This window comes from Caloenas nicobarica, chromosome 5 (assembly GCF_036013445.1).
Source record: "Caloenas nicobarica isolate bCalNic1 chromosome 5, bCalNic1.hap1, whole genome shotgun sequence".
Taxonomy (NCBI): Eukaryota; Metazoa; Chordata; class Aves; order Columbiformes; family Columbidae; genus Caloenas; species Caloenas nicobarica.
The window spans coordinates 54,564,244-54,582,151 of record NC_088249.1 but is presented as its reverse complement, the minus strand read 5'-3'; the positions used below and the strand labels follow the sequence as shown (position 1 = coordinate 54,582,151).

Here is a 17,908-nt window from a genome sequence, read left to right as displayed (position 1 = left end):
CTTTTGAAAGATTTACAATATTTACAATTCAGCTATTTCTATATCTTTGGTATTGGCACACTAAATTGAATATTTAGTTACTTCAGTGCTCATATCAAAGCACTATCTACATTACAGTTAAAATAGGGAACCTACGTACAAATGGCTTACAATCAGGTACAATCCCATCTGCACTATAGACTGTTCCTCTGCAAATCCATGAGTAGTCAGAGTTGTTGTTAAGTGTAGGGTGAATTACAGATAATGCTAGGGTAAACCTGGCACCTATGGTAGCTGTTCCTAAAACATAACTGGTAAAGCAGCTGAAACAGGAGCACCTAAAGCAAGACTCCTAAATTCCTTTTGTAGCCACCAAGTCAGATGGCTTGATTTTGAGAGGTGTTTGGCAAACATCTCTTCCTCCCTGATTCTAAAGGCAAGCACCTTTCAGAAGCCGACTACATCCACTTTGAAGGCTCATCATGAATGAGAACTCTAACTTTCATAAAATTATAGAATAGTTTGGGTTGGAAGGAACCATCAAGAGTCATCTAGTCCAACCTCCCTGCAATGAGCAGGGACACCTTCAACTAGAGCAGGTTGCTCAGAGCCCTGTCCAGCCTGGCCTAGAATGTTTCCAGGGATGGGGCATCTACTACATCTCTGGGAAACCTGTTCCGGTGTTTACCACCGTCATTATAAAAAATTTCTTCTTCATATCCAGCCTGAATCTCCTCTCTTTTACCCCACGTCCTATCGCTACAGGCCCTGCTAAAAAATCTGTCCCCATCTTTCTTATAGGCCCCTTTTAAGTGCTGAAAGGCCACAATAAATTCTCCCCAGAGCTTTCTCTTCTCCAGGCTGAACAACCCCAACTCTTTCAGCCTGTCCTCATAGCAGAGCTGTTGCAGCCCTCTGATCATTTTCATATCCCTCCTCTGGCCCCTCTCCAACAGGTCCATGTCTTTCCTGTACTGAGGGCTCTAGAGCTGGACACAGGACTCTAGGTGGGGTCTCACCAGAGCAGAGTGGAGGGACAGAATCACCTCCCTCAACCTGCTGGTCAAGTTCCTTTTGATGCAGCCCAAGATACAACTGGCCTTCGGGACTGCAAGTGCACATTGCTGGCTTATGCCCAATCTTTCATCCACTAGTATCCCCAAGTCCTTCTCCGCAGGGCTGCTCTCAGTCCCTTCATCCCCCAGCCTACATTGATACCAGGGGTTGCTTCGACCCAGGTGCAGGACCTTGCACTTGGCCTTGTCACATTTGCAGCATGTGATTGGATTTTCACCTGAGACCTTCGCTGATCGATACTTATCATGGCAGACTCATTTCTGCCACCCATCCCAACGTCCCTATTTTCAATCAGGAGTTTACGCATCCCTGTACTTAGCATGTTTCTGATCTGACACTAATTGTTTTTCTTGGCTCAGCTTTGAAACGAGCTGCTGTCCAACAACAAACCTAGCATTTCCTGCAGTATCACACACATGCACAAGTTTAACGTATATGTACTATATCCCCCTTTCTAAGGAGAAAGGCCAACTCCCTACAAAAATATATGAAAACAGATGACAGACACCTGTTGCATTCATTCCTTCTGTAATACATAAGATACAGACTGAAGTGCTTCTGTATTGTTCAAATTTGTCTGTCCCACTTCACAGTGAGAGCTACAGGCATGAATAGATGGTTTCATAAATAAACGTTATTTTTCACCTAACAAAAGAACTGGCAGTTTGGACTAAAATTTCAAAAAGGTCACAAAAATCTGGAAGAAAGCCAATGCATTCTGCATTGAAAAATTGCGAAGCCCATCTCACAAATGTATCCTCCTCTGTCTCACTTAAGTGTTGTTCTTAGTTCTCAATTACACTTCTTCAATAGTAATGAAAGTATATGCTAACACAACAACTTTGGCTGGCTGGAAGAGCCATCTATGAACAATGAGACCAAATCAGAGGCTTAGCCTTTGGATTTTACTGGTATGATTAATCTGTAGTGTCTATAGCCTTAATAGCATTCATATAGTATTAATTAATTCCACTAATTCAGGTAGCATACCCACTGACTTGAGGAAATTTCAGACTTGGGTCAGTGTAAGAAATTATATTACATCTTGTGGATGATGAAAAAAAGGAAGGAAAAACCTTTGTACCTACCGAATTGAGCTGTTGTGATCTCAAATCAGTTGTTCTGCACGTACGGATATAATGACAGGAAAAAAAGTAATTATAATTAGGTGTCTATTTTGATTTTTCTCTTCATAGTATCCGTACTGAATGTCATTTGATTTTAACAAACTATAAAGTCATTTCAGGCAGGCACTGTATATCCTTGCAGTTACTGGTCTACTTGAAGTCTAGTTTATTTCAAAAAAATTTTCAGATGCAAGCATTTAAGTATTTTTAAGGTTTAAAAAAAGAACACTTAAACAGCATGGTGATAATGCAGAAAGGCAAAACAAAAAAATCACTGATCTGAGCAATGCATTAAACAACTATTTTTGAGGGATGAAAGCAGAGAAAAATCTCTCTCAAAAAAAGAGGGGAAAAAAAAAAAAGAAAAAACAGAAATCAATGAGACTCAGCTCAATTAACAGGCGATTTTGTAACTGGAACTATACTACAGTTGAGTCATGAGCCCAAAAAAAGTCTTATTTGGCTTTAATGGGACTCCATAATGTGCCTAAGGGTCTGTAACATATAAGGAGGACATTCATGAGGATCAAGTCCTTCATTTCCAACAGATGTCTTTACTGAAATCAAATTTCTGCTACTAATGTGCCCAGTTTGCTACTCATACTTTCCCAGAAATTTTCACTAACATCGGCTTCCTTGGCAGCAATAAAAGTACTCTCACACTCTATAACTACCAATAAACTGATAAATCCATATCAGGGAATATTCACACCATATCACTTCAGATATCTAGTGTAAATGGCTAAATTAGGAGCTAGGACTTTCTGTACATTCCCAGAATCATAAAAGCAATGTGAATAGAAGACCCTCTCTCTCTACTTACTGCAAAAAAGAGCCTGGAGTTAGATAAATTGTGCGTATTACACAGAGAACATTTTCATTTGTAAGACAATTAAGCTCTCCGGGAAAAAGAAAATTATCTCAGGTTAAATAAATGGATTATTTCTTTAAAAGAAAATCCAGAACATATGCACAGAACTCAGGACATGTCTAAGAATTGCACTTTGAGAGAATTTAGCCTTGGAAGTTTCAGTAAGTTTTAAATGTAGATTCTCATTTTAGGGTGCTCAGATTATTACTGAAGATTCATCAGTAAGATTCACCTAGGTAAGGGAAATTAATTCAATACTGATGAAACAGATTGTGATAATAAATCCATCAACCTAAGGACTGTTTTCCCAGAGAGAGCAGTAAAAGTCCAAATACTCCACAGAACACCCAGAAATATACTAAAGATTATAATAAAAAGATATTTCAGAACTGCAGTGATAATGAAGAAACATTTAAATGAATAGTCGTGGAATATTTTAATAACTTCCATTTGTTATAGTAGCAAAAATGGGGGGGAAAAATTGTTTCTTTAACAATAGTTTTGCAATACTATCCAAATAGTAACAAAGTAGTATTCCGTCTTATCGGAAATACAAACTACTTTCAATTTCATATGCACACAAAATGCTCTTATTTGTAATCTGTACCAGGCTTCTGCCAGTTATGTCAAGAAGTTAGCCTAAAACTTTCTGAGCTAGTAGCTCCAAAGCAGTACTGGAGCTTCTTCAGTTGTACAAATCACATTCAACACTTCTGTATCTCTGTATCCTTCACAAGATGACAAAACTATACCATAGTAACATGGGTTATCTGTAACTAATCGTTCTTTATGTAGACCTGAAAATTAAAATGAAGATGACAGCATTACCTTCATATCAAGACCAATTGTCAATGCCACCAGTTCATAAGTAGACACTGTTCATAAAAAACTGTTTCAGAAACAGAGCTTCAGAAGTTGCAAGGTTTATTAAAAAAAAAAAAATGTTAATATGGGAAGATGTAAACTTATTTGCTATTTCCCTGCTCTGTTTGCTGAAGTTAAAGAATTGGCTTCTGCTTGGTTCTGTACACTATCGTAATCCATCCTTAAAATACATAATGTCGGATGATTTCCTAATCCATGAGAGACTTCCAGGACAGCAATGCTGTCCCTTAGAGTGCTGAAGTTGCATTTATTGAAAAGTAAAGTATTTCCAGCCTCGTTTTGCTTCCCACCCCACCTTCAGTCTGATATCACCTTCCTTTGTTTTTCCAGACCAAGCAAAACACTTCTTAAATGCTGTGCTTCGTTTTCTTTTACAGGCAGTTTCCAAGAGGCACTGGCATCGAATGAGCTGTGCAACTACACTGAAGAAAGACTTGGACCGAAAAATCTTAGCAACTGGATGTTCATTGTCTGTTGACCTCACAGCAAGTAAGTTTCTACCTTACGTTTCCTGAATGACCAAATCTTCTTAGATTAGAAACACTGAGCAGAAAAGTACAACTATTCTTTTTAAGTTTGCATCCTATAATACTCTCTTTATCAAAGACAGATTATCTGACCGACACATTTCCTTCTGCATTTGCCTGGCCTCATCTAACAAAGAAAACAAAGCTGGTGTAGTAAGTCTTTTTTCTCTCTCCCTGACCAAATGCTGTCTATCCCAATCCAAGAGGAAAAGCAGTTAGACTAACCCTAACCTACTTTCCTCTACTACTTTTGCACATGGGCACCAATTAAAATAGTGAATCCATGAGTTAAATAGGAGGTCTCTCATTCAACATTAATGACAACCCCCCACCACACATTGCCTAAAAGTTAAAATGCATCTGTTTAAAAAAAAAAGCAAACTTACTTTTCATTACCAGCAAGCATGTTAATTGTGGTAAAATGAACAATACTAAAATTGTTTTAGATGGAATTAAATTTAATGAAATTCACAAACAAACCTCTTTTAGAAAGTAACAACAGTTTTTTGAACATTAAAGAGAAGCTCATTATATCAAGACAACTCCAATGTAAAAGGCAACCCGACTTCAATCACGGCATATCTGCATGTTAATGAACTTGCTGTGTGCAGCAGGGACTGAACAGAGTAAGTAATGGGAAGACTGTCTTAAAGCATACAGTACACTTGAAAAAAAAACACGCCACCTTTAATCAATGAAACACCTTTTCATTCGTGCCTTAATAGCAACTGAAATGATTTCAAATGTAACACAAAGGGAAGATGATACTTAGTAAAGGTTTCTTTAAGACATAACATTTCTTGCACATTCTTTCAGCATTCACATGCTGTCAGCATCACTGTGGCAAAGACTTTCAAGTTTCAGCAGACAGATACCGCCTAGTACAAAGTCTTTGTCATAATAATTTCATTGCAGCCCCCTGATCAAACATCTAGACAAATCTGAGACTGAAAAGTGAGAGCTAACCAGTGACCTTTGATTAGAACCACAAGCACCAGGTTTAATAAAATGCCTCATTCATTGCCTTCCACTGCCAACAAGGAAGGTGTGTTTGAGCCTGAAAAATGTAGTCAATATACCATTTACATCCATATAATGATTCCTATTATTCATGGTTAGAATTTGTGACTGCAGCAAGTGAAACACAGACATCTTAAAATAGCTAAATGAAAACACACTGACAACATTCTACCTTTAAAATATATTCAGGAGCCTGCCTCTGCCTTTCTGTTGCCTGCTGCTGGCTTTCATGTCTTGCTGATCATATTGTAATAGGGTTGGCTTTTTTCCCCAAAAAACCTTTCATTTACACAATGTTTGGTCTGTTACTGTTTCTTAAAATCTATGACTGTTGGCAAAGTCCAGTTTTAAGGGGCCTTTAAATTTGTACTTCATTTAAGTAACAGTGCCCCATTCAAATACACATTTCTAAAGCTGCCTTTTTGTATATTATACATGAATATTTATGTATTGAGTTTTGAAAATTCAACTCATTTCTGGAGCTGAATATCCTATCAAACTTTGAAGGAAGGTTGTAAAAAGACTTTGCAAACTTGAGCAGTTGTTCAACACACGTTTTTGCTGAAAAATATCCAAGTTGCTGTTCTCTAATACAGAGGTTCAAGGAAACACAATTAAAATCCATTTCACATATTTGTGCTTTAGCATATCAGGCAAGAGGACAGAAAGGGGGTCTTATCACATTTATTTCCCACTTGAAAAGCGAAAGTCTTAAGCAGGGTAATAAATATTCAAATGACTTTGCACCACTGAGCTACCATATCAAGCTAATGATCTGTAGTCTGGAGCTCTATAAAAAGAAAGCTTACTGCCTGCCGTCACCTAGAGGTGTTGCTGTAAACACTGTGGGGGGATATTCTCTTCTCAGTGTGTGTGCGCGTAACTACACTTAATGTTGTTTTCAAGACAGAATATATTGCTGAGTCGTAAAACAGAAAGACAGGATGAAACAAATGCAGAAAAATGCAAGGCCAAAATGAATTAAAAGAAAATTTCTGAAGATTTAACTTACTTCTTCAGTGTGCTATGAAGGAGCGTGTTTGCATTTCAGGCCTCAATTGCACAGCTACAAGTAAGAGAGATACAGACGTTCAGTCACACATATGGTGGGAGCTCATGGCTGGTTAACTAAGAGCAAGATGGGTGAACTCTGCAGCCTGCCAGAGCCTGCTGTAATCTTGAAGTCACTGCAACAGAACTACTGATGCTATCAAGTGGTACGGGCCACTGCGTAAGAGAGCAGTCCCTTTCAAGCAGGAAGAAAGCAGGAATAAACGGCAGATTTGTTACGAACAGTCTGCATCCTTGCTAGAGCATGGATCAAGCAGACATATGCTCCATCAAAAGCCATGGAGAAAAGGCAGCTCCAAGTACAGAAAGAACTATTTCTAACTGCATATGTAATAGTATAAAAAGTCTTATATTTATTACAAAATATTGCATAAGAAAAAGAAAGAGAGATGGTCTGCAATTTAAGCATAGGCCTGGAAATGAGCCATATCTTCCAAGTTCGAATTCTGGCTAGGACCCAAACCATCTTGAAACCTTCCTGCTTCAGTTTCCCAACTGGAAAAGTGAGAATAAACATACTTGCCTACAGTATTTCTCTCTCAAGAGTGAAGGATTAATTAAACACAGCATACTAGTATCTCTTCTAAATAGAAGCTCCAATGTCCTTTATCATCTCTAAACAAATGTAAAAGACAAATAGCAATTGTGCATCTTCTCCCTTACATACATTTATTTTCTAACCTGCAAGAGAGTTTAGACATGGTTAGGTAGGTGAATTTAGAGAAAGAGAGAGACTGAAATAAAACTGCATGTAAAAGGCACACAGAGTCAAAAGTAAAGTGCCTCCAAGGCCCACATTTACTTTCTTCTGAGCCTCACTCTTACAAAAGCACTAACCTTCTTCTAAACCTGGAGGAACACGCCTGTCATCAGAAACCCTCAGGTATCTCTCATCGAAGCCAGCAGGGCTGCAAATGACAAGCAACCTGGAACTGGATAGCAAAGGAGAGTGAAACAATTTGTCTGTCTCCCACACAGTAACATAAGCCAGGCTTTTTTCTGTCTCTGCTTTTTGTTCTTAGAGATTGCATAGCAAGCCCTGCTGGCCCAAAGATGGCTGGTCGTGCCTTCTTGCCTAACGCATATAGCAAGCAGTACCTTGCCAGTTCTTTAGGCTTTAAATCAGTTGGAAGAGGCAAAGTTATGTTCAGTTATAAAAACAATATATTATCATATACTGACTTCTGATCTATCACAACTCCTTCAGGGCTGAACGACTCAAGTTTACTCAGCAGCCATTCAAAGACCTGAATCAGCCACAGTTTCTCCCACACCAGGATACAGCTAAAGATCCCATTCAGCCCCAGTTCTGGAAAATTGTGTACACAGGCTTTCGCAACTTCCTTTCAGGACCTGCCTACAGTATCTCCAGTGTCTCTGGCATCTCCGAAAATGGGAAGCCTTAAGTGGCTGTTCTCCATGGACTTTTCACTTCTGGCAGACAGCTCTAAAACAGAACAGAAAGGAGTCCAGACTCTGAACACAAGTGAGAATGTTCAATAAGAATGAGAAGCTAAGATAGCTAAGACTTCTGTAGAATCTAAATAACCATTTTGACAAAAAAAAAAAAAAAAAAAAGACAGAGGAAAATGGAAAAAATGGACTCTTGTTATGATTCATTTGAAGGAGAAGAGTATCTCTCCATTATCACGTTAATTGTAATTCTTAAGCTTTGCTCATCTTCCAAAGGATACTCCTGAGCTGTCCAAGCACACAAGCGTAGCTTATGCACAATATACATGCAAATACTTTGCAAGTACAGATTCAGGTTCACAGTATTTTATTCTGTTTATCCAACACCTGAATGACCCCTGAAAATACAGGGTGTTTCAAAAAGATGGACCCAATTTCGAAGCATTATATTTCCTATATGGGTCCATCTTCTTGAAACACCCTGTATAACAGAGCTTTAATACCCTGATTCATTATGTATTTACCAAAGCGAAACTGAATGGCTGAGAGAAGAAACTTTATCACCTTCTACTGGTGCTTTCCTGATTGTCTCTTCTTGCATGTTTAAGTATAAATACAAAGACAACTTCTCAGAAGTGTTATAAGTACAGTGGAGTCTAACCAAAAGCCTGGAAAATCTAGAGCTATCTGTCTGAAGCTGCCAAGGAATACTGTCTATGCCTGTACACACCACACCCTTAATGACTTGCTACTTCCCATTTTCATTCTACAAGAGGAAAAGGTAGCGACAGACTAACCTATCAGAAGGTTAGTTTTCCTAGTTTTTGTTATAGGGGGGCTGTGCATCCATGGATTTTAAACATCTTTTAGATTTATAACATAATTAGTCTTTGTTTCCTCTAGATAACTAAAAAATTGCTTAATGTACATTCACACGCTACGCCTTTTTTCAACTTTTCACTTGCAGACAACTAAATATAATTGCTGCTGTAATACAATATATATTATAATAATACTAGTTCTTGTTTCTCTCCTGGAACTGCCTGGCCTTTACGTGAACACTGCCACCAAAATTCAGCAAATCAGACTGCTACGTATTAGCCCTAAGTTAAGTGGTAACATGATCTATTTAGTGGCACACTTATCAAGTCAGTTCTACTGCTGTTTATTTAAATAGAAATTGAAATACTAGCTGTTCAACAAACTCCAGGCATTCTATGCAGGAAATTGAGAGGACTCTAGACCTTCCTATAATGAGAGAATTTTTGACAAGTTCTCCCTAAACAATTTCCTAACCTGAAGCACAGTAACATCTCTAATAGCCAAGAAAAGAAAAATAAAACAAAACAAACAAACCCCAGAAAAAACAAACAAACAAACAAAAAATCAAAACAAAACAAAAAAAAACCCACCACATAACAAAGCTGCAAAAAGAAAAAATGTAGCCAGGACAGACACAGTGCAGATAAACTGCTAAGCATCATTACTTGAATGTGACAAAGTCTCAAAGGCTAAATGAAAGGATCCTCTGTCCAAAATAATAAAATAGTCTAATGGATTCCTGACAGTACCCATTGTTGGCTAAAAAACTGTTTAAAAACACAGTTTTATATTATACCTTTTAAATCAGGGAAGAAAGGAAGAGAAAACTACCTACAACCTCACGGTCTCAAGGGCAGTAGAACTATTGATCAAGAAATACTTTAGATACCATTATTAACCTGATTTTGTCACGTATCTTTGGAATCACTTAAAAAATTCTCTGCAAGACCCAGGTCTACTAGTCACATTTTTCATTCTTTATATATTCTTTAAATGTTGTGATTTGAGATTATAGAGCTAGAGGATAATTTTGTATTCCACTGTTGCCACCTGTCAGTGAGTATTTCCTAAGGGTAGTGCCACTATTCCCAGAGCTTCACACATCAGTGTAAAGGGCTGAGTTTTCATTCTAAACTAGCTGCCTCCGAGTGTTCAGCCATAAAGATTTTGATTTGCTGATAGGTGTGTTGCAATGCAAGAAAACCAAAGGAGAAGTCAAGCAATGTTATCTAAATAAACTAAAATCCTTGTGTCTGATCAAAGCTACCATACAGCTCGTTTGGGTCAATTAGCATAGCATAAAAAGCATATTCTACTGCAATATAAACTTCAGAACTGACCCTGCAAGCTTTTAGTGAACAGAACAGCCCAAAAATAACTAAATGATCTGTTTATCTGAGCAAGGACCTCAGAATCATACCTCTTACTCCTAGCTATGTTAAAAAAATATCCCACTACAAAGAAAGAGGTACATTCTTTATGTAATTTTTCTCATGCCTGAAAGTAAGTACTAAGTATCTAGCACAAATTATGCTGGTGTCTGACTAAACAGTATTGTTCAACTTCTTAGTTTTTTGGGGTTTTTTTACTAGAAAAGTATTACTCTATTGTAGACATTTTTAAGAGATGATTCACTTGCTTGATACTAAATGGAACAAATGCCTTAGTAACGTAATCAAAAATATGCAGACGTGTTTCCAAAATTAATTTTGATATTTCCTGTCACTGAACTTGCCTCATCAGAGCATAATAGTAATTTTATAGTTGTAGCAATGCTGATTTCACCACATAGGAATCTACAGGAACATTTCAAGTTGCGCATGTTCAAGATTTTTTTTTTTGTCCTGAACAGCTACACAGCCAGTTAGTTTCAGATTCCTACCATCTCCCCTTTAAGACAGGCAGAAACTCGATTCAGAATTTCCAAAGAACAATAGTTGAACTTGCGATCTATACACAGTTACAGTTTATCTCTTACAAAAAGATCCAAGTCTCAGAAATCACTATTAGGCTTTTGCTTGCCATTTAAATTTCTTTCTTACTATTTAAAATGTGTATCTTGATCCTTTTAAGTAGTTAGGCAACCAGTAAAGAAAGAATTTGGGCTATTACAATTATTGTTCAAGGCTTAATTTCTACAAGCACTGCAGGGGCCATACTGAATACTTATTTTATAAGAAGTCCTTTTCCTCCTGTTCCACACAACATTTTTCAGAAAATAAGCAGTTTCACAAAAATGTTAACATATGGCAGTATTTTTTGAACTGTTGTAGAAATTAAAGGCAATAAAAATTGTCCTGGACAAGAAAGGACAAATAGGCCAAACCAAATAATTATTCTTGCAGCTTCCCTTAACCACTAACTCCATTTTATATGCAGTTTCCAATCTCTCATATTAAATCTGATCATATATATTTAATTCCATTCTTAAAAATTTCAGTAGACAACTTCAGTGCTAACCTACAACTGCCCTGTCAGAAAATCTTTGATGTCACAGCATAATAGCTCCTGAAAGAACAGCACTAATACTTAATGTAACATGAAACCAGGGCCCTGCAGTGGGGCTGTCTGCTGTCAGGAACAAACAGTTTCACTGCTGTTCCCCAGAAGTGACAAGATTGAGAACTAACAGGGCAGCACCTCCTCAGTGCTGCAGGAGACCTGTGCACCACAGTCACTCGCAAATCCGATTTCATCATTTTAAATATACCACCATTACTTAAAAAAAAAAAAGTCATAATTAAAAAAAAAAACCAAAAAAAATGCCCAGCATAGCAGCCACAGTTCATCTGAGATGTTCTCTTCATCTGTTGTAAATACAGCTCTTCTGATGTGAAGATGAATTATTTCTATGCTGCAAATGATAAAACAGGAATCTGTGTTTACGTGGAATTTCTTTACATTTCATGCTTGTAAATAAAGATACTTGTGTTGTCTGATGTATCTTAAATTCTCTTCCAGAATTTTTTATTCTGGTTGCTATGACCTTTGGAGCTCCTCTGTTTCTAGCTGAAATTTTAAGATTAAAAGTATTGCTAGATGGCCTTCAGCAGAAAACATAAGATACCTTTCTCCGTTGTCAACACAGGTGATTACAGGCCTGCCTGTAAACCTATTCTCAGATTTTAACTAATGAAAACCATCACATCTGACAGAAAGCATTGGAAAGATCAGATTCTAAAACCTTACGTGTCCTCTGTTCTGGATTGTACCGAATGTCACTTGCTCGGTGCCCCTCTCAATGGAATCAGAGTCTCTCACGGGAGGTATTTTATAAGATACTCACAGAATCAGGCCCCACGTGTCTTCACTTTGCGCTCCATATTTTTACTTCTTTCAAAACATTTTTAAGATTTGCATGTAACACTGCTTCAGGTCAAAATATATTATCATACATGTGAGTACCAAGCTCCCATGGAAATCAGCTCCATTGCTGGATTTATTTTCTCTCTTGGAAAGCTGACTAGTCTATTTTATAAACTCACAATAGCTGTATTTTTAAAGTTTATAAAACCTGGCCTCTGGCTAACTTGTAAACATAGGATATATTATCCTTTTGTTTGTAAAGCTTAATCCTACAACTGTCAAGCTGAATAAATCTTTAGAATAATAGTAAAAATACCAAAAAAATCCAGTTGTCATTAACAGAAAATTGAACTCAGATTGAGACTAAAATGTCGGTGGCACAATTTTTGATGTGTTTGGTAGTATACAGAGAACTGGGAACTTTTTTATAATTCAAACTTCTCAAAAGCATTCTTGGGCTAATTTTAAAATTCACTAAGCGATAAATGGTTTTTACAAGTATTAATATCTATGCTTCACCGTCCTCCTTCAATGAATCATCAGTAGTTGTCAAAAAAAAAAAAAAAAGTGTTTTAATCATGTAGGACCTTACTGACAATTGGAAATGAGATTCTTCTTGTGGATTCAGAGCACACGTCCACACAGCAGCATTAAAACTATCTGCTTGTATATTTGGAACTCTTAGGATTTGTTCCCAGAACATATTGAAATACGATAACTGTGGTACAAACACTGAGTTAGAAACATTCTCTACACCTTGTAGTCTAAGTAGATTACACAAGAGGAAAGAAGGGTATCATGAGTAAAGTAACATGTTTGCAATCACGGTCTGTGGCAGCATCAAAACAACAGATAATCCAAAATTCTCCTACTTCCCTGTTCAGTGCCCTAAGCACTGGCACCCACTGCTCCCTGAGCTACACGAGAGCTGTACCATTGTTCCTCCTCTTACAAATGCAACTGGAAATACTTGAGAAGCCACTGCTCTCCCTGCTAGAACTTACTGTCCCTCCACCTAGACATTACATGGTTTGAGCTGTGGTTTCAACTAACTCCCTTTGCCACACAGCGACACTACATTTCAAGCATTCACACAGGCATTTACTGCACCTCAGCTGAGAGGCAGGAAAGAGGAGCTAAACATATTATTTCTTCTGTCTCTCCAGCTAGACGTGCAACAACATGCATGTCTACACTCTAATCTAGGCTATATATACACTTTACCTCAGCTATTTTAAAGATGAAACATAAAAAGAAAGACAAACAGTCAAGATTTAAGCTAGCACTTAGCTATACCCCTATTCCGTCTTGTTGGGAGCAAGCAAAAACTCTTACAGAGGCAATGAAATTCTCTTTCCTCACTGGTTTGAAAAGACCAGGTTTGCTCCTGCTGAGGAGAAACTTCATCCATTACCTTTGCCTGAGGCACCTAGAATTTTCCTGAGTTACCTAGGATTTTCCTGAGTTTCTTTTTTTTTTTTTTTAATTCAGTCTGTTCAGTTGATCCCTTATGATGCTTGGTCATGAATTTATAAAGAATAAAGTACAGATATGTAGGTAAAAAATTTTAAATATAACTGGGAATAATCATACAATAACAGAAGATGATTCTCTAGCTTCTGTAATTCTGACACCATTGAGGTAGTGCCAAGATTATGCTTTGTATTATAGCAGAACAGGTGAGAAGCGGAAGAAAACAATTAGAACCATTACCTTACGTGGCCAAGATATTTTGAGTGAAGACCAAATTTTGAGTGAAGACAGAAGTGCATAAAGATCTCAGTTCAGATAAAGCCCACTGCTAATTATTGTCTGAAGAACACTCTTTTAGAATGAGAAAAAAAGCTGGTAGAAAGCAGAGAGAACTTGGAAACAGAAAAAGTCATTATAAACAAATATAATTTATCTTTAGAACTTGATATACATTTGTAGATAGGCATTAATAATTTCTGCAGGTAAACAACAGAGTTCTAAACAAAGGAAGAAATAAAATCTGGGTTAAATGTTGGTCTCTTGATCAAAATTCTTAGTACTTTCATATTAAACATAAGTTGATTATAAAGAACATATTTACGTAGCATCAGTAATTCCATAAAATTCCCTCTAGAGGTTACCCATAACCTTCTAGACAAAACAAGCCCCAGAAGTTTTTAATCCTGACCATGTTGTAGGCTGACCGTTAAACAAAGGAGCAGGTCAGTGAGGAAATTCATAAGCCAAAAAAATATATAAACCACCACTAGCGAATAAGCATTCAGTCCTCCAAAGTGCTAAGCACATTGGCTCCAATCCAACAAAGTACTTAACTACATGCTGAATTTTAAGCACATACATAGTCTCATTCCCACTGAAATTATTCACAGGCTTTAAAGCTCGGCATGTGCTTATATTGCCTATTGAACTAGTACCAGAGCAGCTGGTGTCTTCCAGGACTTGAACCCTGAGTGTCATCAGCTGGACCTGAAAGAGCTCAAGCAAATGAATTTTCTACCTGCCTTGGCCAATAACTCTGAACTTCATTCTAAAGATGTGAATCATTCAGACTACAAGTAGACGAATGAGGGCTCAGCAGCCATTCCTGTGGTCCATTGCAGCATTTTCTTTTGGTTTTGGTGTCAAAAAAAAAAAAAAAAAAAAATCCCCTTAGGCCTAAAAAAAGGACCAAAGCCCATCAGCTCCTCTTACTGAAAAAAACATGTGCCACTGAGTTCAGTTGTAAGAATCATCATTGCCTGAATTTTTGGGAATAAATGTCAACTATCCAATTCATCATTGCTATTTATTTTAATATAAAAATTGTGATAAGAGGCAAACTGCTCTTCACACATCTGATCGTTGCGTTATGGCTCCAACACCAGCGAACAGGCAGGCTGTGGCTCTCAATGACTTCTGGCAAATGAGAGTCTCTTACCCAGCGATTGCCTTTACCACAGCTCTGGAATTCACCACGGAAGCCCAAGCATGACCTATGGAAACTAGTGTGACACCAAGCACGCTTTCAGACAAGCAAAACAGCAGAAGAGCAAAATGCAAATAAATTAATTTCTCACATCAAACAAGTAATGGCTAATGTTAAGCAGCCTTTTATCTGTGTGCAAAAGGGGCTGGTTGTTTTATGTTCTGCCTTTTTTTCTTTTTCAGGGCCCTATTCATTGCAAAAAAGACGATATACCAAATATTTTTAAACACAAGTAAAGGCATTTTATTAGAATCTGAAATTTTTAAAAGCCTAATAAGATACTGACACATTAATCAAGTGAGAATTTGCACAGAAAAACTTAAAGGGAATAGGAAGAACCAGATGTACCTTCATGTCTGAAACAAGATTCAAAACAAATCGTGAAAGACTATTTTGTGTAGTGGCTGCTGTGCCTCATTTGGACAACTATATTACATCGTGGCATAGAAATGAAATAGTGAACATGCATAACCAGTAATGAAGTGGCCCTAAAATTATCAGACAGTGGACTGCCACAATCTAGCAGCTTTAACTAGACAGAACACTGTTATGGAGAGCCCTGATCTGCAGCTTTCACTGAAAAAATAGCTGACATGCATCAGGGCATATTTTTACATGCTCAAGAATTCTAATCAAGCCACAGCAATGGATAATCCTACTAACCTTGGACACCCTTAGGAGAGGCATTGAGGATATATGGCAGTGGCTCGATGCCTTTTATGATAAAGCTTCGTATTTCTTGTATTTTTGGACTGCCTCACTATTTGTTAGTTCTATAACACAACTACCAGGCCAGCCTGCATCTGTTATTTAAACAGGGTGCAGCGGGCCCAGCCCAGACTAACATGCACAATTGCAAGACTGCAGGACATGGTCTAGTTCTTCTAAAACAAACATCTATCACAGGAAGTCCAAAAAACCTCTCATTAAAAGTACAAGAACTGCACAACTTTCCAGAAAGCTGAGAACACAGGAAAACTATTTCTCCCTTTTACATAACACAATATTCCCAGTTCTATACATCCCAGTTATCAACAGCTGCTCAGTCGTTACTCCCACTCTAAGCTAAATTAATATCCCATTTGATTGAGAATGACAGAAATGCTGATTTTGATATCTCATCCTCAGTTCCTTGCAAAGTGGAAGAGTTTAGATGAAGAAGGACAATAAAGTCATTAAATATGCCTTGAAAGTCTGCGTCCACTAATGCTGTTCTGTCCCCATGCAACCTGGTTTTTTTCAGTCTCTTTGCTTCTCACCCTATCCCTTTTCTTTCTTTTTCCCCTCTTGTTTCTGCTCATTCAAGTGTTCTCCCTCCCTTACCATCCACAGAAACTGACTGCTTTGGGTTCTAAAGCATCTGTTTCATTCCTGTTTTGCTCTTAGCTAGTCTCAAATCTTCATCGCTAACAAGATCAAAAAGCTACCCCTATTCCACTCACAAATATTTTAAAGACATAAAACAATTTCATTTCACATTCAGACCACAAATTGGTGTGCAAGTGTATTGGTACTACTAATTTATACTTATCATTCAAAATCTGTAAACCTTTCAACAACATTTGCTATCAATCACTTGTCAGAAGGATCAGCAAAACACAAAAATGTTTAAGATTCATGCTAAATATTCATGGGCTGTTCATAGATATAATATTTATGTACACATACAAGACTTGCTGAAAAATACAAAAATGACCAAACTCAAACCTTCCCCAGAAGCCTACTTTTTCTTAGCAGTACAGATAACTTGTATCCCAGAGTATTTGTTGTGAACATCTTGATGAGTAACAGAAAAGGAATATGGAGTTGTCTCAAATACAGTAAGCACTAAAGAGGACTTCTTTGGCCACTGTATGTTATCTTCTTAAAAAGACACCATTACACCATCTATATATAGAAGTCTTAGTAATTTAAATGCATCAAGCTATTACCAAATACTCTCTGACTACAGTCTTTATACCTGTTCAACAGCAATAAGAGCATTTCAGTTACTATTCAGTTCAAGACATTCACTCTTCCCTCCATCTTTGTCCTTTCATATCCCTTCCCCTCCTCTTCCTCTCCCTTTGTTTCTTCATCACTTCTTTTCTCCCACACATTTTCAAGAAGGCCCAATTCAGCAGTGTGGCATCAGCAGAGACCAGTGACAGCTGCTGTTCCAGCTACAACAGTGAGTGGATTTTAAAAAAGCAAGGGACAGCTTTAAAGTTTGGGAGAGCTGTCTAAATTGAATATGTAATAACTCTACTGAGGATTTGGACTTTGGCTACACTCAATAGGGGTGCTTCATTACCTACTTGTGGGAATGCCACTTGTCTGTGATGAGGTCACAGCCTCCTGGTTATAAATTCCATATCTGCTGTTTAGCCCGGTCAGCTGAAAACGAACCAGCAGATGCCATGCTGATTTGCATCTAGTTACTATTGATACTGAAGAGACAATACGGGAAAGACAGGAAGTGTTGTGTGGGAGCCACGCTTAGACAGCATGAGGGGAAACGAGCGTTCACCTTCTTTATCTAATCATCCCATGTTGAATTACTGAAATAGAAAGACTTCCACAAGAGGAACACAGTAACCAAAAACTATTTGGGGCTGGATTTGTCTGTTACTGGTTCATTTGTTATCCTAGGCATTTCTGTGCCATTTTGACTGGGGGTGGGGGGAGAAATTAAAAAATCCATCAGAAGTAGAATCAGTAACAGCTTATGCCTTGAAGTTTGCAGTTTGATAAGAAATCACTCTTACATACAATTCAACAAAACAATTTCCTCCTGTTCCTTTTGCTTTTAGTCATGTTATACAATATATTCACATTGTGAAAAACTGAATTCAACCTGTCCAAGGGAGGA

At 37.6% G+C, this 17,908-nt stretch overlaps 1 protein-coding gene across 10 annotated transcripts in view; it reads right to left on the bottom strand.

Annotated features, from left to right (window-relative positions):
- The window catches only part of SOX6 (SRY-box transcription factor 6), a 377,869-nt gene that overhangs the window by 348,862 nt on the left and 11,099 nt on the right, over nt 1-17,908 (bottom strand). Inside the window, exon 1 of one of the 10 annotated variants that reach the window (XM_065635312.1) lies at nt 13,812-13,882. The exons of the other annotated variants lie outside the window; for them this stretch is intronic. The gene's annotated coding sequence lies outside the window, so the exon portion shown is untranslated. Of the gene's footprint in view, nt 1-13,811; nt 13,883-17,908 lie in introns of those variants that run through there. 10 annotated transcript variants of the gene reach the window in all.